This window comes from Thunnus maccoyii, chromosome 5 (genome assembly GCF_910596095.1).
Source record: "Thunnus maccoyii chromosome 5, fThuMac1.1, whole genome shotgun sequence".
Taxonomy (NCBI): domain Eukaryota; kingdom Metazoa; phylum Chordata; class Actinopteri; order Scombriformes; family Scombridae; genus Thunnus; species Thunnus maccoyii.
The window spans coordinates 2,060,377-2,085,165 of NC_056537.1; the positions used below are offsets into that span (position 1 = coordinate 2,060,377).

At 39.7% G+C, this 24,789-nt stretch overlaps 1 protein-coding gene across 5 annotated transcripts in view; it reads right to left on the reverse strand.

Annotated features, from left to right (window-relative positions):
- cadps2 (Ca++-dependent secretion activator 2) overlaps positions 1-24,789 on the reverse strand; it is a 261,245-nt gene that overhangs the window by 181,756 nt on the left and 54,700 nt on the right. The window lies entirely within an intron of this gene.

Here is a 24,789-nt window from a genome sequence, read left to right on the forward strand (position 1 = left end):
GAGCAGGATTTATGACATCACAGCTAGTTTGGAGCCAATCGTGGTCCAGTATTCAACTTGCACGACTGTGATGTGGAAACTTAAAACCTCCAGTGCACAAACACTGAGAATGAACTTCACAGTGAAGGAGGAAACATCTGGTGTCCAACAGGAACATTTTTGAAATGAAATATAAACATAGCACAAAAAGTAAGGAAATTTGTGTTTGGTAGATTATTTCTTTGTAGTAACAATGCTTCTTGGCAATAAATCTTATACTGTTGCAAAGCCTGTTTATTTCCCTTTTAAATGGTGCCACATTTGTAAGGAACATGCATTTGTGGGATGAGCAGCAGAGCTGAGTATGCGGGTTGCGCCCATGAAAAATTTGCCAGATCGTCTCTGCCAATAACAAACAGCTTATTCTGCCATTGACTCTTGTTTGGTGTTTGGTGGATCGAATGATTGAAGTTTGAAGAAACAAGACATATTGGCAATTTAACAATTGATTCATTTAACAAACAGGAGCCTCAGTAGCGTGTGGAAGAACCATACACAGCCACAACAGCCTGGCACCTCCTCCTCATGCTGGTCACCTGCCTGGTCACACACTGCTGTGGGATGGCGTCCCATTCTTCAACCAGCATTTGTCGCAAGTCAGCCAACATGGTTGTGTTGGTCACTCTGGCATGAACAGCACGCCCAAGCTGATCCCACAAGTGTTCAATGGGGTTGAGGCCAGGACTGCTGGCAGGCCATTCCATCCTCTCCACTCCCAAATTCTGGAGGTAGTCTCTGATAAACCCCACAAACCAACAAGTACTGGTTGAAGAATGTTGTTAAATTGCCGATATGTCTTGTTTCTTCAAACTTCAATCATCCAATCCACCAAACACCAAACAAGAGTCAATGGCAGAATAAGCTGTTTGGCATTGGCAGAGAAGATTTGGCATATTTTTCATGGGCGCAACCCACATACTCAGCTCTGCTACTCATCCCACAAATGCATGTTCTTTACAAATGTGGCACCATTTAAAAGGGAAATAAACAGGCTTTCCAACGGTATAAGATTTACTGCCAGGAAGCATTGTTACAACAAAAAAATAATCTACCAAACACAAATTTCCTTACTTTCTGTGCTATGTTTATTTGCATATTCAGAGATTCTGGAATTTTTAATGAGTGAGAAGGAGGAGATGTAATTTTAAGGATTTTTAATGTGGTAATTACAAATATACTCTGCTTGGAACAATGATGTGTGTCTGATGTGGTTTTTCCAGAAAAAAATCTAAGTCCTAACACATGTCTGAAGGCTGTATATGCTGCACACAGACATGTACAATGTGTATAATGCACATAAACAGTTACTATATGTATATAAAGTAACTTATTACCTTCACCCATTCAATATTTATTCAACACTCTTACACACCTTTACACTACTTTCCTTTACAGTTTACAGAAACTGACCTGTAGACATTGTATGTTGTTGAGACAGTTCAGCACATAATAGCAGGGTGTAAGATGCAGGCAGGAACAGCGTACATGGAACACCATAGTGTACAGGAACATCTGCACTGAGTATGAGCTGGAAGTCCCAAGGTCACAATGGAAGACACCTCCTAAGGTGGTTGAGAATGACCAAGCCAAGATCCTGTGGGACTTCCAGAACCAGTCTGACAAACTGGTGATGGCTAACCAACCGGACATTGTGTTGATCGACAAACAACAGAAGAAGGCAGCAGTGATAGACGTAGCAATCCCAAGCGACAGCAACATCAAGAAGGAACACAAGAAGATCGAAAAATACCGAGGGCTGAAAGGCAACAGTAGTGCCAGTGGTAATGGGAGCACTGGGAGCTGTGACCCACAAACTGGGAGAGTGGCTCCAGCAGATTCCAGGTACAACATCTGAGGTCTCTATCCAGAAGAGCGCAGTCCTAGGAACAGCTAAGATACTGCGCAGAACCCCCAAACTCCCAGAACTCTGGTAGAGGACCCGAGCTTGAGGAAGACACACCACCACCCCCCATGGGAGGGGGGTGAGAAGGAGATTTTTTTTTTTTTATATTCCATCTACTTTAACATTCTGGTCACATGTTTATGTTTAATGATCTTAGTTCCTGTTCCTTTCTTCCTGAACGTTGTTGTGTGTGAGAACACTGAGAGACACTAAACCGGAGTCAAAGCGGATTCCAGTTTATGTTACATATATCTAATAGAGCAGAGCAAACAGATGGTTTGAGCCCTGATCCCGTCGATCAGTCAGACCGCAGCCCTCCCTCTCTGCTGCTCTCTGGATTCTGTAAGGCTCTTCCATTTTGTCTGGCAACACAAATGTCAGCCATTATTACTAATGAATCGATCAGCAGGAGCCTTCCTACCTCCCTGCTGCTCAAATTAATTGGCTTTAAAATTTCACTAAATTATTTACACACCAGCGGAGCACCAGGCTGTGAGTCAGGAGATTAAAAGACATCAGATGACGAGTGTTTGCAGCCCTCTGAGTGTCAGTACAGCTGCTGAAGAGGAGGAGGAGGAGGATGAAGACCATCTGACTGATGGAGAACACTCGCTGAGGCTCAGCAAGTTTAAAAACAGAGCCAGGTGCTCAAAACACATCAACAGATTATTATTCAATTATTTTCATCATCAATTCAACTGTCTGTGATTATTATCTCGATGACGTCCTCAAATGTCTTGTTTCTGGAAATTTCATGACTCAAAACTATTAATAGATTATTAAAATAGTTGCCTATTAATTTAATAGTTGGCTACTAATGAGTTAATCGTTTCAGCTCTAAAAAATATACATATGTATATATAAAGTCAGAACATAGATTTACAGGTTTTCTACAGTTGCTGCAGGGAATGTGAAACACATAGGAAGAAATATGCAACTGCTGGTAATGTTTTGTTTTATTATGGATTGATCTGTTGGTCATTTCTTTTACTATTCAAACTGTTTAGTCTATAAAAGTCAGAATATAGTGAAAAACAGTCCAAGAAGATGTCTTGTTTTATGTAAAATAGTAAGAATAAAGAAAAAAAACCCTGAATGAGCAGGTGTGTACAACTGTTTCATTACATACATGCAGACAAAAAGACTAATATGTAGTGTTAACCTGTGAGAAATGGAATTTAAAACGTGCCTTTTTCAGTCAATCATGGCGGCAGATGTTGATAATAGATGATAATAAAGACAACTGTAGCCAGGAGATACAAACAAGAACTAAACAGGACGTCACGGTGACATGGAGGCAGGTTAGGAAGTCATAAACTGGTCTTAAAAAATAAAAAAAAATAGGGTAAGATAATTTTGACCTGTTTGTAATAGAAACAGACTCTTTTGTGGAATTTTCTAGAAATGAGGAAGAGGATGTTTCATGAAAATACTGAACACGACAGATCAGCAGGTGTCTTGCACCAATCACATTGCTTTGTTGATGACCACGGTGGAAGTGAACTGTCACAGCATTATTGAAGCTTTTTTACTTCTCTCACTATTATCTGCGAGGAGCTGAGGATCGTTACAGCTCATATGTTCCTTCATGCATAAAACATGTTTCAGCTCAATATTAAAATGCCGTCTGCTTCAGCTCCCAGTCTGTTAGAGTCTGAACACTTCATTCATCAGCATAAAAAAAAGTTTGAAACTCAGCGTAACTGTAGAGTAAGTTTCATGTCATTGATCACTGAGAAACCAGAAGTCAGCAGCAGATTATATTCAGGTTTAAAAAAAGAAAACATGATCAGATTTCATCAGAAGAACAGTTATGTTGTGTTTAGACCATTAAAAACACTGAGGTCAGTTAGAAAGTCATGATGTCACTTTCGGTTACTTCAATTAATTGCCCAGCCCTGATGACATTGAAGGACAGGTTCACAATGTTTAAGTGTGTCTTAAAACAACAGTCAGGAGCCCAAATGAACATTAAAGCTGTTTTTCTTGCTGTAATCATTCCTCCTGTTCATACTGACCATTAGAAGATCCCTTCATAATGACCTTACAATGGAAGTGATGGAGGACAAAATCCACAGTCCTCCTTCTGAGCAAAAAATGTATTTAAAAGTTTATGTGAAGCTAATATGAAGCTTTAGCGTCCAAATGAGTCAAATCAAGTAGATATCTTTCAAGGTTACAGTCTTTTTACTGCCAAAGTTCCTCTTTTTGTTACTATACTTCCACCTGCAGCTCAACAGGGTCCGAGGAAACACAAAGAGGGAATTTGATGCTAAAAAGACTGTAAATGTGTCAGATATCCACTTGATATGACTAACTCAGACTGATGAAGCTGAATAGAAGCTTCAAATCCACTTTTAAATGACTGTGTGGGCACACTGTGGATTTTATCCTCCATCACTTCCATTGAAAACACATTTGAAGGATCTTTTAATATCCAGTATGAACAGGAGGAATGATTACAGCGAGGAAAACCTCTTTCACTGTTCATATAGAGACCTGACTGCTGGTTTAAGACACACTGGAAAAATTGCAAATCTATTCTTTAAAGGGCCTCAAAAAGCCGCATTAAATCTTCTTTGATTTAATTTTGTAAAACATTAAACATGAAAATTTCCATGAGGGGAACAAATACTTTTTATAGACACTTTAATGAAAGTAGAGCCGTCACTGACAGTGTGATGAAGAAATCAAATAAAGACAGACTGACTGTGACTGGGGGCTTTTAGTGATTATGTTAATTAAGCTCAAACAATTAAACTATTCAACTTTCATCACCAGTTTGACTGCGACCGCAGGGGAAAATGACTGAAAAACACAAGATCATTGAAAGAGACGAACATGAACTGGATCACAAAAGACTAAAGACAAGAGATGTTCAAATGAGATGCATTCTTTTTCTTCTGCTAAGCTGGTGCTGATCCAGACTGTTTACAGAACTCTGGTCTGAGTGTGGGAGCTGGACTCAAGCATCCCAGACATTTGGTTTTGTTGATCCTGTAACACAACATCTACCAGCTAAACTGATCTGACAGACTTTATACTAAAAACCAATTACTTCATGTTCAATAAAAACCTGATGATCTGCAGATCGAGGGAACAAGCGTGGGCTTCTCCTCCGCCTCGAGCGATGCTGCACAATCTTTTTTAACACCAGTCCCATTTCTCCTTTCAAATTGCAAATCTCACAGACGAACCGTGACGTAGCGGTGTTATGAAAGTCATCAGTCTGCGAGGGGGAACTAAAAGACCACAGGAGGAGCATCAGAGCCAGAACTAACCGGCTGCTCGCTCTGTTTTTTCCGAGGTGTCAGCTCAGATTCGTCAGCGGCACCTGGAAGATTCGGTCCAAGTTTTGATGAGAAATGTTCTGATTGATCCTGCTGCTCCGTGTCTGATCGGACAGGTGAAGCAAGGAAAATCGGAGCGCGGCGGTGAAACGCTGCTTCGACCCGCTGCTCTGATGGAGCAGGAACCCCCCCGCTGTGTGACTTCACATCCATTTTAGCTCACTGAACTGAGAGAAAACAGGCAAGGAGGAAACAAAAAGACAAAAATAATAAATAAATAAATAAATACACAGGAAGTACAGGGAGCAGAAATGATGGAGGGAAACAAGTATCGTGATCCTTATTTTCTATGATTCTCAATCAATTCATAGTTGCAAAAATCTTATTTTCCGATGACGCTAACTTTAAGTTCATGGAACAAAAAAGGTGGAACTCAACTGCGAGTGCAGTGCAGCATCCGGACGGTGTTCAGCACGCACATGCTCATGTTAACTTGTAGTTCATCTTCAAAAACAGGCAACAATTTGGGCATATTTTGGATTTAATAACTTAATAATCAGCTTTGCAAGAGACATAAAGGTGAAGTATTTTGTGAATACAGTGGATATGAAAAGTCTGCAGACACTGTTACCTAAAAGGTTTCAGTTGGTTTTTCACTTGAATTTTACAGGTTGCAATTTCACATTACAGGTGGAAAAAGTTCGTACTTGATTTATCTTGGTTTCGTGTTTTTTACACCACAAAAACCCGTCATTTTAACTGAGACTGAGAGCTACATGGCTCCCGTAGCCAGGTGCGCTTTGCATGCTGGGATGCTGATGAGCGAATTTAGCAACTGCTGTCGACTTGCCGGAGAATAAAACGAGGTCTGACCCGGACTAGCACATCGAAGGATGTTGTATTTGGCCCGAGGACGTTCTTCCTGTGTTCTTGCTCCCACCCCCAGACACATCGGACCAATAAGCAGAGTGAACACTTGCTTTCTCTGATGCATTTCTTAGATTCTTCTCTAGAAATGGAAACTGAACCGAACCGAAAGTTTCCCAACTCCCACTGATTCAGAACAGAGTAAACCAACCGTAGGTTTGAAAACATGTTTAAGGAAACATGATTTAATGCTTTTCTTTGTCATACATGATAGTAAACAACAAGTCGTGACAAAACAAGGCAACTGAACATCTTTTAGACCGAGCAATTAATCAAGAAAATAATTGGCAGATTGTTCGATAATGAAAATAATCGTTAGTTGCAGCTCATCATCAGTTCAAAGAAAATCCCTGCTGATCTTCAACAGACCACAATAAGTAAAGAGAAACCTGCACAGTGACAGAGTCGATGTAAAGGATTTCACTGACATGTAAAACATCAAGGATCAACAAAGAACCCCGATAAGGAAACATTTTCAGACATATAAGTGTATAAAGAGTCTCCCTTTTCCTATTCAAACATGAGAGAAACAAATGAGTCAACAGCAGAGGCAATAAAACTGTGAGCACGGTTAAATGAAATGCCAGGAATGATTTGCAGCTTCGGTCTGATCCATATTCCATTTGTGCCTCTTATCAGTTTATCAGAGTCGCTGCTGGACAAACAACACAAAGCTGTATGAAAAACCTGAAATGAAATTTTGGTTTTTTGGATGTGCTTATTCATCTGCAGAGGTGGAAAATCCTTCTTACTGCCAGAAAGCAGAAAGTTTATAGAGGAATCCCCAGAAGAGACAGTGAAGCAGAGAGAAGATGAGATTCACTAAAGCTTGTGACTGACCGACTGTGATCTGCATCATCTGAGCAGCGTGTTTATATGTTGCCAAAGATTCATACTTCTACTGTCTTAAGACATTTTTAAAATCTTTAAATTTTTCAGAATCTACTTCTAAAACAACACAAACTTCCCCACAAAAGCTTTTATCATTTACTTGATTTTACAGTGTTAAAAAAAAAAAAAAACACCTTGAACTTTTCCTTAAAGTCGCTTTAAAAGGGAGAAACAGCTTCTACCTTTGAACTGGTTCTTCTTTGATGGTGTTCATATCCCTCCAGGTAGAAAATATATCTTTTCCATCCTGGCATCAAGGTGAAATCTGAGTATCAAATGAGTTACAACTAATTCAAAAGGAAAAAGTCAAAACTTATCAGCTGGATGTAAAACCAGTCAACGTGCAATGTCTTTTATAATGTTTCTGTCACTGTTATTAAGTAGTTAAAGAATTTTAAGGTAATTTGATGGTAAGCAACATTACACAGAGACACAGATGCCAGTCAGGGTTCCTCCCCATAGATGCACTATATCTAAATACTTCCATTATTGGACAAATCCCTTCGCTGACTGCCAAGTCAGAAATTTGATTGGTCTGAAACCACATAATCATTTACAACACTCATATGTGTGATTACCCCACTGGACATTACATTAATCTTTGTGTACATGTGAGTTGTTGTCATCTCTTTAGTCTTTTATCTTGTTTTCTTTCACATTTATTTAAATACTTCCTGTGAAATGTGTTTTGTGTTGACCCTGATTGAGTTGTTGTTTATAATAAAACTCCTTTCTCCATGTGAGTCCAAAGTCAATGAAGTGATGAAAAATTCCCAACTGTGCAAGAAGGTCAACATGTTCAGAGTGTTCAGAGTTTACTTGAAATAGTCAAATTGAAATCTGAACACTCCAACATACCTTCACCTGGTCTGAACCAGACTATCTGATATTAAAACCAGTTTCTCAATCCACTCTCCCTCTTCTACTTCTCCATTGTGACTCTTAAACCCTCCACCGAATATAAAAAAAATAGTCAAATGACCAAGAAACAGAATTAAAAGATTCCTCAGTGGCATGACTGACTTAAAAAAAGATCTCTATGTCCACTACGAGACAGTCAGTTGACCATCCTGAGTCACGACGGTCTTGAAACTGCGGCCAAATGCTTGGTCTCTGTGGAGAATGAAAAGGGACATATTTGGCCAAAAGGCTAAATTATAACAACAAGCAACTGAGCAGCAGTGGTCATGTTACTGTGGTGATAATCACACTGAGAATGTAAAGACCTCTGAATGTGAGAGACGGCAGAAAAGAAGGAAAAATAGCTTTTCATCTGTTGCTATGGTGAAGGAATAAAGATTAGTCAAAGTATCTAAAAATAATTTTATAGCTTTTATCCAAAGACTTATAACGTCTGCAAAAACACTGATACTTCACTTTGGAACATTATTACTGAGGAGCAAAAGAGTCAAAAATCACAATTAACACAATAAAGCCATCCATCCAACCAATCATCCATCCAACCAATCATCCATCCATCCATCCATCCAACCAATCATCCATCCATTCAATCATGCATCCATCCAATCATCCATCCATCCATCCAACCAATCATCCATCCATCCAACCAATCATCCATCCATCCAATCATGCATCCAACCATCCATCCATCCATCCATCCATCCATCCATCCATCCATCCATCCAATCATCCATCCATCCATCCATCCAACCAATCATCCATCCATCCAATCATCCATCCATCCAATCATGCATCCAACCATCAATCCATCCATCCATCCAATCATCCATCCATCCATCCAACCATCCATCCATCCATCCAACCAATCATCCATCCATCCATCCATCCAACCAATCATCCATCCATCCATCCATCCATCCAATCATCCATCCATCCAAACCATCCAACCATCTATCCATCCAATTATCCATCCATTCAACCATCCATTTTCCGCCGCTTATCCGGTACCAGGTTGCGGTGGTATCAGACTGAGTAAGGAAACCCAGACATCCTTCACCCCAGCAACGCCCTCCAGCTCCTCCTGGGGAATCCCAAGGCGTTCCCAGGCCAGAAGAGATATGTAGTCCCTCCAGTGTGTTCTGGGTCTGCCCCAGAGCCCAGACACCCGCCAGAGAAAACTCATTTCAGCCGCTTGTATCCACAATCTCATTCTTTCAGTCACTACCTGAAGCTCGTGACCATCGGTGAGGGTTTGGACGTAGACTGACTAGTAAATTGAGAGTTTTTCCTTCTGGCACAGCTCTTTCTTCACCACAACAGTCCTGTCCATTAGTATTACTGCTGATGTTGCACTGATCTGCCTGTCAACCTCACGCTCCATCTTACCTTCACTTGTGAACAAGACCCTGAGATACTTGAACTCCTTCACTTGGGGCATCAACTCACTCCCAACCCAGAGGGAGCAGTCCACCTTTTTCCAGCAGAACACAATGGCCTCAGATTTGGAGGTACTGAATCTCATTGCAACCGCTTCACATTCGGCTGCAAACCTTCCCACTGCCGGCTGGAGGTCACGGTGTGTTGAAGCCAACAAAACCACATCATCTGCAAAAAGCAGAGAAGCCTTCATATGGTCCCCAAACCACACACTCCCCTCCCCATGGCTGCACCTTGAGATTCTGTCCATGAAATCCACAAACAGAATTGGTCATGAGGGAAAACCCTGGCAGAGCCCAACACCCACTGAGAACCAGTCTGACTTCCTGCTGAGAATGCAAACACAGCTCTCACTGCGGTTATATAAGGAGCGAATGGCTCGCAGCAACGGCCCCGGTACCCCAAACTCCAACAGCAACTCCCACAAGGTGCCCAGAGGACACAGTCATAAGCCTTCTCCAAGTCCACAAAGCACATGTAGACTGGATGTGCAAACTTTCTGAGGAGAAAAACTATGGCTGGATAAAAAAAAAAAAGATTTTCCAATTAATTGCACTTCTTATTTGAATGATACAATATTGATTCTTTAAATCCAGAGACTGATCTTTTTGTTTGCGCCTTTACTCAGTAAACATGTACATGTGCACTGAATGTTGTATTCACTTGTTGTAAATGGTTCAGTTAGAACTGCATGATGTGTAAAATGTTTACTTTGTGGAAATCCAGTTATTACAACATGCACAAAAATCTAATTTTAACTTAAAAAGTAACATAAATCAGTATTTCCACTATAATAGTACGAGAACCCCTGCCAGACCAAAAAAATATTTTAAAATGCCAAAAACGACACCAACTATCCATTCATTCACAAATCAATAGCGTTTGGGAGCATCAGAGCAGCGCTGTTTCGAAACGTGATCAAACGTCTTTGTCGTTGCCTGAGAAACTCCTGGTAGTGTAGTTCCTTTTAAGGAATAGGACAGTGCGTAAGCGAGTGAGTGGTTAAGAGAGAGAGTGAGCCTCCCGCCCCCCCCCGGTTTGTGATATTATCCCTGACTACAAGATGTGAAGCTGTGGAGGTCGAACAGTGTTCAGATTCTACTTTTTCAGTTTGTCCCTGCTGCGAAGCTAACACAAGCTAGCAGCGATCTGCATATATCAGACTGATGCCTTGTCAACACAGAGTGTGGTTACTTTAGTTTGTTTAGAAACGTCTCCAAAGATTAATCACAGCGTCAAGTTTTCAGTCTCTGGAAAGTATTTCCGTGTCAGGAAAAAACCACTGAGCATGTGCGAGGATGAATGTAACCACTCTCTTTATAATGAAAGTCACCCAGTGCAGCGGTGTGACTCACTGACATGTTTTTAATAGTTTTTGGACAACAACGGAGGAATAAGATATATCAGGCTTTGGTACACACACAATACTTGTTAGTAGATCAGTTCATTGTTGGTTTGGATCCAAACATGAGATTTGTTGACAAGAAGAAAAACATAGAAAATCACTAGAATTATCCTTTAATCTTTGATTGATCTTGGACATATTCAGCCTAGCTTAACACAAACACTGGAAGCAGGTGGAAAATGCTAGCCATCGCTCCATCAAAAGTTTAAAAATTGACCTTGCAGGAACTCTACAGGTGTCTGATTTACATGTTGTAACTAACTTGCCGAAATTTTGACGTTCCTTTAATGAAGTCTGCTGGATCAGGCTGCCGGGGATGTTTCAGTAACGTGTCCTCGGGGACATAATGAGGCTCTGTGGTTAGAGGACAGCTGGAAATGCCAGCAGTCCTTAAATGTGACAGACTAACAGGTCGCCTGACTTCACAGCAGCGACAGCTCTGAGTCATCGTCACCTCCCCCTCATCAGGAGCTCTGGGGGGAAAAGTGATGAGACTCAAGAGGAAGCAGCAGCTGTGGGATCATTCAGAGGAAAAAACAAAATGAAACGTGGGTTTGAACTCGATCAGAACACATGATGGTTGTTGTGATACGACTAACAGGTTCAAATCTTTTCATCATCCGTCTGAGCCTGTCAACAGTTCTGCGTGTTCTCTGCACCATAACAAGGTTTCACATGAACAGTTCACACGTGTTATGTCAGGATGTGTGATGTCTAATTACTGTAAATATGCATGTTAAACAAGTTCAAACTGCCTCCGTTTGTATGGCAACAAAAATCTGACTTATCATAAGAAATGACACTTCGACATTCTCAGGATTTCTTTGTAAAGAACAGATTTTAAACCTTTGAGTTGAACTGCAGCCACACGCATTTTAAAATCACAGTTTTATCATTTTGCTGGACTGATTTAAATGTTTATAAATGGAAGCAACAGTTTTGTGTTTGTGCCCTTCATCCAATCTCATAATCATCATCATCATACATCATTAATCATACTGTGCATGACATTTCTGGACTTCAACTCCAGTTTATACGAGGTAACATCAACCAAGCAGATACACAAGTATGGATGGTCACATGCACACATACCACCACCAAAAACCAGAATCCTGATCATCACTGCTAAAAAAAATAGAAGTAAAGTAGGTAGAAGTCAATTGAATATTTACACCAATCAGCATCTATCATGTCTGGAGGCTGAAGTACCTTAAACTGCCACCGACAGCCGCTAGATGCTCTAACTGACTCCTGTTCAAAAAGTCTAAACTTCTCTCTAGAAATAAATCAATCATTGTTTTCAATTAATCATTCTGGTCTCAATCTCTAAATTCAGGCGCTCTAAAAAGTGTGCTGTTGGTCATTTTGGAAATTATTGCTCCATTAATAAGATCTGAAGACTTATAGTAGCTTTGATGTCTGATAGCTGTGAGTCGGCTCACCTGCTGCTCCCCCCGGAAATATGAGAGTAAACAACGCAAACAACACATGGAAACACCTTAGCAACAACCTCAGCAACCAAGGCCACAGAACAGACGGCTGTTTACCGGCACGTGTGGCAAGCCGACGCCAGCTCATTAGAGCAGGTTGAAGCCCTGATTTTTGACTTGCAGGCAGTGTTTCAAGTTTTGGAACTTTGACCATATTTAACATCCGACATCAAAAACAGAATATGTCTCCTTTAACAAAAGCAGGTTATAGTCTTGGTCTTTTTTTTTTTTTGGATGCTGTTTGGCTTCATTTACTATATTTCACCAGTCTCACCAACAACAATAACAGCTTGGACTGTAGCAGCAGCTTCAATGTATCACTGCTGCTACGGGAACATCCTTTAGTACACAGCTTAGAGACATTTTAAACAGTCTTCTGTAAAGCTTCTATCTTCTAAATTCTATGTTCATATATGAAAAAGACAAACCGCCTGCATACACACTTCAAACGTTTACACACTCCCCCTCAGCTGAGTGTAAATCCACTTTCATGCTGCATTAGCAGGCTTCCATGTGAAACTTGTATCAAAGCAAACAGACGCAGACAGATACGGGCCTCCCACTCGCACACTGAGGAACACTGAGGAATACATTCATTAAACAGCCTGAGGACAGAGGGACGGAGTTCCTGATGTGTTCACAGCCGCTCAGTAAATTACAGGTGTCATTGTGGATGGTAAATACAAACATGCAGCTAATTAGACTTAATGATCTGCAGACTGCGTCACGGTTCACAGACTTTACTTCATCGCTGCAAATCCTCGTGTCAAAGTACATAAACTTTTTACTAACATTAAAGGACAGGTTCACAATTTTCAAGTGTGTCTTAAACCAGCAGTCAGGTGTCCATATGAACAGTGAAAGAGGTTTTCCTCGCTGTAATCATTCCTCATGTTCATACTGGCTATTACTGGCTATTAATGGCTATTATTTACATATTATATCAAGTGGATATCTGCCACATTTAGTCTTTTTAGCATCAAATTCCCTCTTTGTGTTTCCTCGGACAGTGTTTCCCTGTTGAGCTGCAGGTGGAAGTATAGTAACAAAAAGAGGGACTTTGGCACTAAAAAGACTGTAACGTTGAAAGATATCTACTTGATTTGACTCATTTGGACGCTGAAGCTTCATATTAGCTTCACATAAACTTTTAAATACATTTTTTGCACAGAAGGAGGACTGTGGTTTTTGTCCCCCATCACTTCCATTGTAAGGTCATTATGAAGGGATCTTCTAATGGTCAGTATGAACAGGAGGAATGATTACAGCAAGAAAAACAGCTTTAATGTTCATTTGGGCTCTGACTTTGTTTTTTTTAGTTTATTTGTCAGGGACAATGCAAAAAAACATTGTAGCAGGTTACAATAACATGATTTGGGTCGGCTGTGGCTCAGGAGGAAGAGTGGGTCATCCAATAATCTGGAGATTGGCGGTTTTATTCCTGGCTCCTTCAGTCCACATGTCAAAGTGTTCTTGGAAAAGATACTGAACCCCAAATTGCTGCCAATGGCTGCGCCAGTACCCTGTGTGGTGGTTTGCTGCCATCAGTTTGTGAGTGTGTGTGTGAATGGGTGAATGTATAAAAGCACTTTGAGTGGTCAGAAGGCTAGAAAGGCGTTATATAACTGCAGTCCATTTACCATTTTACAGATGTGCTGCATATATCATTTCTAGCTGAGGCTAATTTGTCCCTGTATAGGCTTTTCTATTTAAAACTGGTTGAGACATGTCATTATTACCAAAAGTACATTAGTTAAATTGAACACATAATAAGTAGAGACATTCTCATAAATGTGACATAATTATACAAAAATTACAATATTTCGATCACATTACAGTCATTTTACATGTGTTGCGGAAGTGTATGTGTGTATGTTCCCTAATTCATGGCAAGATATGTGTGTATACATAATGGTTATAGGTATGTGTGTGTATCCATGTGTATACATGCACGTAGTTTTTATGAGTATGTATGTATGTTTATCTGTGTGTACATGTCCATGCATGTATGTGCATGTGCATGTATGTGTGGCACAAGTGCATAATCAGTGATCAATGAGCGCAGGTTTGGTTTGGTTTCAGCCAGTGTTTCCTCTTTTCATTAAACGTTTTCAGATCAGATTGTGTTTTTATTTCTGTTGGAAGGTTGTTCCAAAAATGTATCTCCTTACTGAAAAAGATGACAGGCTGAAAGCAGTTTGGCGCTGTTCCACCCTGCAGTTGCCATCTGCTTGATCCCCTAGTGGCGATTTTTGTGACATATGGACAAAGTACAGCAGGGGCGAAATTGTTCACACATTTAAACACACATTTAAAAATCAATTTGATAAAAGAAAACTGAGCAGCTTGTACTTTTCCAGAATTAAACAGTGGTCCCATTTTATTTGTTTTAGATCCATTATTTTCAGTGCTTGTTTGTACGGTGATTTAACGGGTTAGACAGCTGACTGTGAAGCTTGGCCACACACAGTAACACAGTAGTATAAATGTGAAAATATCATGGCATGCATGAACAGTTGAGCTGCCTTAAGGGGTATGTAATGTCTTATCATCCTAAAACATCCTACTTTGCATAGCTTTATGTATAGCTTTGTTTTTAACATGTATATCAAATTTGAGTTGTGAGTCCAAATTGACTTTAAAATCACTGACTTCCTTTATTTCCTCTTGATCTATTTTAATTATATCTTTTGGTTTCCTTCTCATGGAAAAACAAATTAACACAATCCGTTTAAGATTCAAGGTTAAGTGATTGTTTTTGAGCCAGTGGGAAACACCCTCCATTTTTCTTGTTAATGCCTCTGCTGCTAAACAAGGGCTTTTATCTGATAAATGAATGAGTGTGTCATCAGCGTACAACCAGCTCTTTGACAGCATGCTGGTAAATCATTTGCGTATAAGCTGAAAAGCGGAGGCCCCAGGATCGAGCCTTGTGGAATACCCTTTCTGGATCATAAGGGGATTGAATGTTTTGCATCGATTTGAACACGTTACTCTCTACATTTGAGATATGATGCAAACCAGCTGGTTGCTTGCTCTGAAAAATTAAAAGGTGCTGAGTTTGTTCAGAAGTATGTCATGATTCACAGTGTTGAAAGCTTTTTTTAAAAGAAAAAACACTAAAAACACCACTCCCACTACATTACCCTTGTCTACTGTGTTTACTGTGTCAGTGCTTATCACTCCATTTACTTCCAGCTCTGTTATTGATTTTTGTTGACTGGGCTTAAGTTTAGTGAGACTGTTTAGGTGTTTCCACAGAGAGGTGCTATTTCCTTTACTATCCACTATCAGTTGCATAAAGTATGTGGTTTTTGTCCTGCACAGTTCCATAACTACCATATTTTCTCAAACTCTTAAATATAACGAGGTCCGTATTCATCTTGGTGGATGGTGATTTTTTCGGTGCAGGAGCTCTTTTTTTCATTAACTGGCAAATGTCAATATTCAGCCACAGTAAAGAGACACTTCTTCGTTTGCATTTAAAGATTTGTATATATTTCTCAATGAGTTCTGTGAGTGTTTTTTATTTACCTCCTCTCCAATACAAACGCACCCGGAGATTAAAATCGGTAAAAACACTGAATAAAGCAGTTTTACGTTAAAAATCAGTGTTTCTTCTCACATTGTTCAACAGACAGAACCGAGCTGCCGCTGATGTTTGTTCAGTTTGTTTTAAGATCCAGACGTCTTCATCCAGCACTCAAGTAGAGCTACAGCTAATTATTTCAACTGTCAATTAATCTGACAATATTTTTTAAATTAATCAATAAATAATTTAGTTCATCAAATGTCTCAAAAATTCCCCAGAGCCCAAGGGGACGTCTAATAATTAGTAATAAGAATATTAATAGCAAATAATAATCATGAGATGCCTATTAAAATAAACTTCAGTCATAAATATTCAGTCTGAGATGCTATAAAATTGAGAAAAGCAGCAAATTCTCACTGAAGAAGCTGGAATCAGAGAGTGTTTGGGATTTTTGATTAATAATTGACTTTAGAGTGGAAATAATTGGTTGATTAATCAATAAACAGAAAATGTAATAAGCAATTGTTCTGATAATTCATCATTTTCATGTTTTCTGGTAATAGTTTGTCCAATGTGAGTTTTGCTGCTTTACTTCTACCTGAGATTTCATTTTTTTTCCATTAAAGTTTTTTCCAGATTTGTTTTTCTTGTCTAAATTGTTGATGTAAAGTAAACTTCAGACTCATGTAAATGACTGTCAATCACTAAATAAATGACAAAAACAAATGTTATTGGATTATCAACTTTCATATATACCATGGACTTCTATTTAAGAGGTTACAACATTTTTATCACATATTTATAGTGTTTATACCAACTTTAGTGGATTCAGACAGATCAGGAACGATCCTTTCCTTCATCACGTCAGACGGGACAAACTTCCACAAGTTTATATCATATATAAAAGCAGCAGGAAATCCCTGCTATCAGTATTTATGACGCTTGTTACCGTCACCCTGAGTGCACTACATTGTCATGAGAAGACAACAGCTCTGAAAGTTTTCTCCCAGTGAGCAACATTAAATTAAATCACCTCCTCGCTACCTCGCTATCGCATCCTTCACTCCACACAGCAAAGTGCAAGACGGAGGCAATTAAGACCACTTCACCTCTCAGAGGGACGACTGATGGATGAGGATTTTATTTCCCATTTCCTCACTGACCCTCACACACACACACACACACACACACACACACACCCTTATGTGGTCAGGGCAGATCAATAACGAATGGGTCCGGAGAGGGCGGCCAATAAACCGCTGTTTTATCATCAGACTGTCGCTCAGGTTATTTCCAACAGAGCTGAAAATAAATCAGCTCCTGCACGACGTTGTTCATAAAAACACAGAGCAAAGAGGAGAAAGTTGTCTGTTACTCAGAACATCTCAGTTTTCTGGTTACAGCTGATCGAGACCATCAACTGTAATCATAACAGACAGCACATCATTACAAAGTTCAGTCAAAGCTCAGCTGGTAACATCGATTTAGCCGAATATAAAGACTTACTGTCACCAACCAGTTATAGCTTATTAATGTTCATTCCAGGAAATGGCGGGAAAAAAAGAAATAGAGTTCAGTCGGTATTACCATTTCATTTCCTCTCCTGGATGATGTAACGATCCTACAGGTTTATATTCTGACACCAGTTTACATTATTTACACTTTGTTTCTGACAAATCACACTTTGTCCATGATTTTGGCGGACGGCTAAGAATACTACAATACCCATGAGCCTCGGCCGCTGTTGCTATGGAGACGAAGCCATGGGCGAGAATCAGAACCAAGCGGCAACCTCCGGGGTTGAAAAATGAAGCCAATGCAGAAGTGCCAAAAACCTGCATTCTATCTAATGGCCAGCAGGGGGCGACTCCACTGACTGCAAAAAGAAGTCTGATTGTATGGAAGTCTATGAGAAAATGACCCTACTGCTCTCTTGATTTATTACCTCAGTAAACTGTTTCCTGATGAGCTGATGTTTCAAGTTTTCTTCAATACAACATATTGTTCATTTTGTAAATCATGGCCATTGTAATTTGTTACTAAATGCAAGCAAAAAAAGTTTTTTTTTGTTTTGTTTTTGTTTTTTTCAAACTGGCTCACTTTACTTGTGGTCTTTCGCCAGCTGTGGGATTTGAAAATAAAAAGGATCTCAACTAAATCATTTATCTGATTCTTTCCATGTAGAATTAATTTTAGGTGTGCTTGGTGTGAATTTATTACATTTTAAACTATTTACACAACAAATACAGCCCTGGAGTTTAATTTAGAGAAAATAATCACAATTTAAATCACATTTTCTTCTCCCATTACCCCATTTCTCCCATACTGCTGATATACTTCTATCAAGAAAACCTTCAACCTTTACACATTTTAGAAGCCACTGAAGTGAAGATCTTCCTGAATTCATGGAAACACTAAAAGCTGCAACAAGTTCTTAATTGGTCGCAACATTTACATCCAGAACTCCCAGCAGAGTCCATGACAAACACAGCTTTTATGTTTGTTCCCATTTTTCTGGTTCTAATCATTTGTTTCTTCCTCCTGTTTGGATATATTGTCCCAAAACGTCATAAACTCATGAACTCAGATGTGATTACAGCAAGACGCTTGATACATGTATAATAAATAATCATTTTGGTTCATCTTTAGGCGTCTTAACTCTCAGGATCCACTATTATACTGACAAAAAACAAACTTAGTTATCTCTCTTTGTCTGCTAGGTGTTGTCTTTTATTTGATTTCATCCATCATATTCATAATAGTAGACAGTCATGAGTCACTTTTCCCTGAAACTCTTTTCAGAAAAAAAAACCCTCATCACATAACAATCTCAGTGACTGTGGAAAGAAACTGATTAGCTCTGCTTCAGGGACACCGGTCATACGTACGCTATGAAAAACGAATAAAGTCAGACAGTCAGTCAGCTGCAATGCCAAAGAGCTGAATTATGGACAAGAAGCTAATTGGAAAAATAGCAGTGGAACAGTGACAGTGTCCAACAGCAGACATCAGCTTACAGGCGTTAAATTAATGAGTCTGACGGACAGAAAAGAAGGAGAAACGCTGCAGTATGAGCCAGAAAGGATCAGCCAGCAGGACTGCTGGTAATAACATCAGTTCTCTGGTTGTGAGAGAGAACGTCCACAGCAGTTACTGTCAGTCTGGTCAATAGGTGTGGAGAGGTCTCACTCTGGACCAATATAACAGATACCGCCATTCTTCAGCACCACTAACCAGTGGTGGAAGAAATACTCAGACCCTTTACTTAAGTAAAAGTACCAATACAGCAACGTATAAATACTCCATTACAAGTCCTGCATGAAAAGTCCTACTACAGTAAAAGTACATAAGTATTATGAGCTTGATGTAGTTAAAGTATTGCAGTAAAAGTACATAAGTATTATGAGCTTGATGTAGTTAAAGTATTGCAGTAAAAGTAGTGGTTTGGTCCCTCTGACTGATATATTATTATATATGACATCATTAGATTATTAATAGTGAAGCATCAGTGTTAGAGCAGCATGTTACTGTTGTAGCTGCTGGAGGTGGAGCTAGTTTACACTACTTTATATACAGTTAGCTAGTTTAGTCCAGTGGTTCCCAACCTAGGGGTCGGGCCCCTCCAAAGGGTCAGCAGATAAATCTGAGGGGTGGTGAGATGATTAATGGGAGAGGAAAGAAGAAAAAACAAAGTTCTGATACACAAATCTGTTTTCAGTTTTTGGACTTTTTCTCTAATCTTTGATTTTTGCTGAAATATTGGATCATTTGAACATTTATTGAAATGAAAGCATGTGAGAAGTTTAGAGGGAAAAATCACTATTTGGTGGAGCTGTTAACAACTCATAGACATGTGAAATGTGACCCCGACTACACACTGCTTTTTGTCAACAATTAATTAATCAAGAAATTAATGGATGGATTAATTTATAACGAAAATAATTGTTATTTGTTGCCCTAAAGTGTTCCCCTTATTTTGTCCACTCTCTTCATTTCCTATCAGTTCTCGGTGATGTCAAGGCCTCCACTCTCAGTCTGTTTACAGCTTGTTGGTCTCAAGGTCTCAGCAGCAGAATGTTATTAAGGAGGTAATCTTTATTTCTAAAGAGCCTTTCAGAGCCACAGTTACAAGATGCTTCAGAAAACACAATACCATCAAACAGTGGTGGGCAAATAGCGGCCCGTGGACCAAATCAGTCCCTCTAAACAAAATAGTTGGCCCTGTGATGAAAGTTTTTCCTCTTATTGATTACTTAAAAACAATCTATTCTTCATAAAGCTACAGTAGATAAGATTCCATACAATACAACCTGTTAATTTATCCGATCTGACCAGAACAGATTTGTGATTTTCCTTCAATCACGAATGAAGCGGGACACTTTTTATTGTGTGTGGATAAGAAATCAATTACATTTATAGTCTCATCATGTTTGTCCATGTTTATGACTCATATATGGCATATATAATCACTATCATATATAATCTGTCTCTGTTTACTGTCACTCTAATTGAAATTATGACATCTGCCCTCAGATACAACCCTGAAATTGTTTTATGAATACATTTTATTCTTGAGTGAATTAAAAGAAATGAACAAAACATATTAAAAATGTATCAGGTTGCCTGTAGAACGTCGCCCCCCCCCCCCATAAAATATTACTAAAACTCAGACCCATGGTTGAACATAACTGCTGACGCCTGTAATAAAACACAGGTGCAATTTCAGCAAACAAATTTCAGCATAGAACAAAAAGACCGAGAGAGCGAACATAGAGAAGTAAAACAAAAAATAAAAAGGTTATGAGAATGTCAGTCTGAACAGGTGGGTGTTTACAACGAGGCAGTGACTCAGCTGATGTGATACTGAGGGGAGTTTGTTTCCACAGTGTCGGAGCTAAAGCAGTAAAAAACACATGATCCTCCTTCGTTTCAAGCAGCATCTGGTTCTCTGCTCTGACGGGTCTCGGTGCTGAATTAAAGGGTTAAGAGTTCTGAACAGTCTGAATGAAAACTTTTGTGTTTCACATCTGAAGAGTTTCACCTCAAGGAACCGGAGAAAAAAACATAAATAAATAAAAATAAAAAAAATCAAGTCTGCTGAAGCAGCAGAAGAGCAAGAAAAACAAACTGACAATGACATATTCCTGTGATGAGGAAGATCAGTGTGAAAACTGTGAAATCCTGTCGAGTCTCCATCTGTTTCACTTCCAGTTCAGAGTTTCCTCCTCTGCTGATGACTCACCTCCGTCTCTGCTCAACCGAACGCATCTTTAATGGATGTTTTAGTCCACAGATACCAGATATTTCTCCATACTGTTATGATACAAACTATTTTAATAATTGAATAAATGTTTTTGCAGGTTCTGGCTTCTCAAATATGAGGATTTTATGTTTTAGATCATATGTTTGCAACTGTTGGTTGAACCAAACATTTGAAGATGTCATCCTGGATTGTGGGAAATTAAACTGACATTTTATAAATTTAACCACAACCTGACCTGGACTGCTTCTGATTGACACATCGCTGTCACGTCTTCATTCAGCCGCCTGCGAGTCGCCACAGTTAACGAAAGCTGTTTCCAGATGTTGGAGCTCAGGTTGAAAAAGTAAAAAGTCTTGTTCAAAACCAGTACTGACAATAATCTTTAGTAGCAGCTCTGTTTTTCATTTGTGTTCTTTATTTCTGTGGAGTTATACCAGTTTACTTCTGGTTTTAACAACCTTGCTTTTGCTCCTTCGTTTGGTTCGGTCGCCACGTCGCATCCAACACGTCGTCCACCAGTAATGACGCAGCGCTGGAACAAGGCGAGAGACGTTTATAGATCATCTCATGTTTCTCTGCTGCCTCCTCCCTCACATTCGCCACATGATGAATGAAAAAACAGCACAGATCCTTCTTGTTGTTGTTGTTGTCGTGATGTTTGCAGGGTGGTGAAGCTGTGACCTCTGACATCTCAGGAGGACGTTACAAACATGTACGTGTCTGTCCTCACGAGGACGATCGTGTCCACCGAGGACGAGTCGTCTCTCTTTATGGTTTCGGCCTTTCGGCTCCTCCGCTGCAATACAAATCCTATGATTGAGAGTTTCGGCGAGCTTTCAGATCTCACACTTGCTTTCAATTAAGGAGACGAGCTGGAAGCGGCCGATAAGATCTCCATCTCATAGCGGATGATAAGGGATTCAGCAGAGGAGGAAGAGGAGGGGGGGGGAGGGAAGACGAAGATGAGGGGAGATAGAAGCAGAGGAGTGACAGATAACAGAGAGACAGTGTAAAAAAGAATGGAATAAAAGAAGAGTGAGGAAATCCACTGCAATCGCTGCGTCCAGCTGTCCTCCTCCATCAATGAGGAGACACAAACGCCAACAGACACCAGAGGTTTCTTCTCTCTCAGGTTCCCATCAAACACTGATCATATTTTAGGAATAATTCCAAAAAGGAAGCAAATAAAACTGCAAAGAACCAGGCCTTGAATTTAAAAAGCTTATATTATAAACAGGACTCCATGTCTAATGTCCCCTGTTTTATATTTGATCAAACTCTATTAAGAATCCTCTTTGTTCTGATCTCTTCCTGTTTTAATTAACTTCCTCTGTGTTCACATGTTGTCTTGATAAATTCTGAATAATCTACATTTCCACAGCGATTATACATGCGTTGGGAATATTGTCTTTATGATTTGGTCACACAGACTCTGCTAAAACAAGAAGAATGTGTTTCCGTCAACCTGAAGCGAACCTGTCGCAAAGGAAAAACATTTTCATTTTCAGGTGTTTCCATTCAGGGTTTTTAATGCTCTAATTTAAAAAAATGGATGGGTGTACTTGGAGAGAGATGGGAAATGTTTTCGGTAGCCTCAGAGAGCAGCTGTGTGTTGATGTGGTGATGTGTTGACATCAGAGGGAGTCAAGGTGAAGGAAATTAAAGGGTTTTAGTTTGAGGAGATCGGTGCTGTTGGGCTCCAAGAAGAAAAGAAAAAACTCCCTCACAAAAGAAGAAAACAGCTGGTGGATCAATTCTTTAATCTGTTTCAGCCTGACGCTGGCCATAAATTTAATTGCTTTGTGCCATAACAGCTCAACAACCACTCAGTCATCAGAGGTGTGGAGGTGGACGGAGGCGGGACGACCAGAACTGACCACAAGACGGTCTGAAACCACATGAAGGCACCAAACAACAGCTCTGGTGTCGCCTCTGTGACTTTGTTTGGAGATCTTTAAAGGAAAGTTCTGTCTTCTTTTACTGTTTTGTTGAGGTTTGTTTGTTCACACCCTGTGTGATCGAGTGAGCTCAACAAATGTTCTCAGCTGATTTAGATTTTCATCAGATATACAGAACTGTGCAGACGTTTTAGGCACTTTAGATGTTTAGATTCATCTCCATAATGCAGCAGCATCAGGGAGGCGTCTGATCATCTGCTGCATGACGACGAGCCCCAACATCCATCCAGAGTCATAAAGCTCTATCTTCATCAACAAGAACATCCATCACCATCCCGGTGAGCTTTATTCTATTTCCAGGAATAAAGTATTACCAGGAAATCTTAAAATCATAAGCAGCTTAGGAGGTTTCAAGCTGGCACCTAAGAATTGGCTCAGAGATTATTCATAGTAGGATATTTTGTCTGATAACAGATGGATTGTTTTTTGATGTAGCTTATTTATTTTGCTTATCGTGGACAGATCTAGACTTTCTATAATCTGCTGAAGGGGCTGTGATGTTGATATACTGATGTATTTACCTCAGATGTTATCTCAGAGTTTTTAATTAGTTTTATTAGCTGAGTGGTGAGTAGGGTCCGACGAGACACTGAGGTAGTGACTGATGTTGTTAATACAGTGAAAAAAACTTGCTGAGTGTATTGTATTATTGTTGTGATTAATGTGCTGTATCATTCTTGCCTTGTCAGATCCACCGTCTTGACCCCCCTCCACCCCCGAGTTTTCCTCTTATATAAGCACTCAATGCCCTGCCAGAGCTGGAGTTTTTAAATAAAACTGTCAAATTAAATCAATCAGTCAATCAAGAAGAACAAAGAGTCCTACAACAGATGGTATCTGATCTCAACATCATGGAGTCAGTCTGGGATTAACATGAAGAGACAGAAGCAGCTGAGACGCCGAAATCCACAGAAGAAGAAGAACTGTGGCGACTTCCCCAAGATGCAGGAACAACCGACCTGCCGAGTAGCTGAAACACTGAGGAGAACTGCTGCTGTTTTAAAGACCAAATATTGATTTACTTTAAGTTTCTGCTGTTTACTCAACTTTGGATCAAGTTAACTGATCAATAAAAAGTATTCATGGCATTATTGTTGAAAGCAGCACTAAGTAACAAGACATACCAGTGTGCTCTGTTCTGTAGTTAGGGTTAGGGTTATAATGTTTATTTTATTTTATTTATTTATTTCAGATTCTTGTTGATTTTGTAAGCTGTGAAGTTTACAACAAACATCTGTTTCCATCATACATTGTTGTTTTTTGCTTTTATCAACTTTTAACATGAACTTTTCCTCCTCATCCGAATGTAAAAACTTTCTTTGTGATACGTCAGACTTTTTCCAGCGTTTCCACTCACCTTGTTTTCATGTGCAAATTGAAAAAGCGCATTAAAAATGGTGCATAGAAACCCACTTAATGTCTGCAATCCAAGTAAAACATGGTGTGACGTATTTTAACTCTATTTCAGTTCTAACAGTATTTCAGGAAAGTTTCATAAATATCCTGATGATACCATTCATCCTGATATTTTGGCCACAGTAATTGTGGCATGAAGGTTTGATGCCGTTCCTAACCAGAGGAGAGTCCTGATCCTGCAACCCTAACCCCCAACCCCTTAACCCCCTAACCCTAACTCCCCAACCCTAACCCCCTAACCCCTAACCCTAACCATAACCCCCTAACCCCAACCCCTTAACCCCCTAACCCTAACCCCCTAATCCTAACCCCTTAAC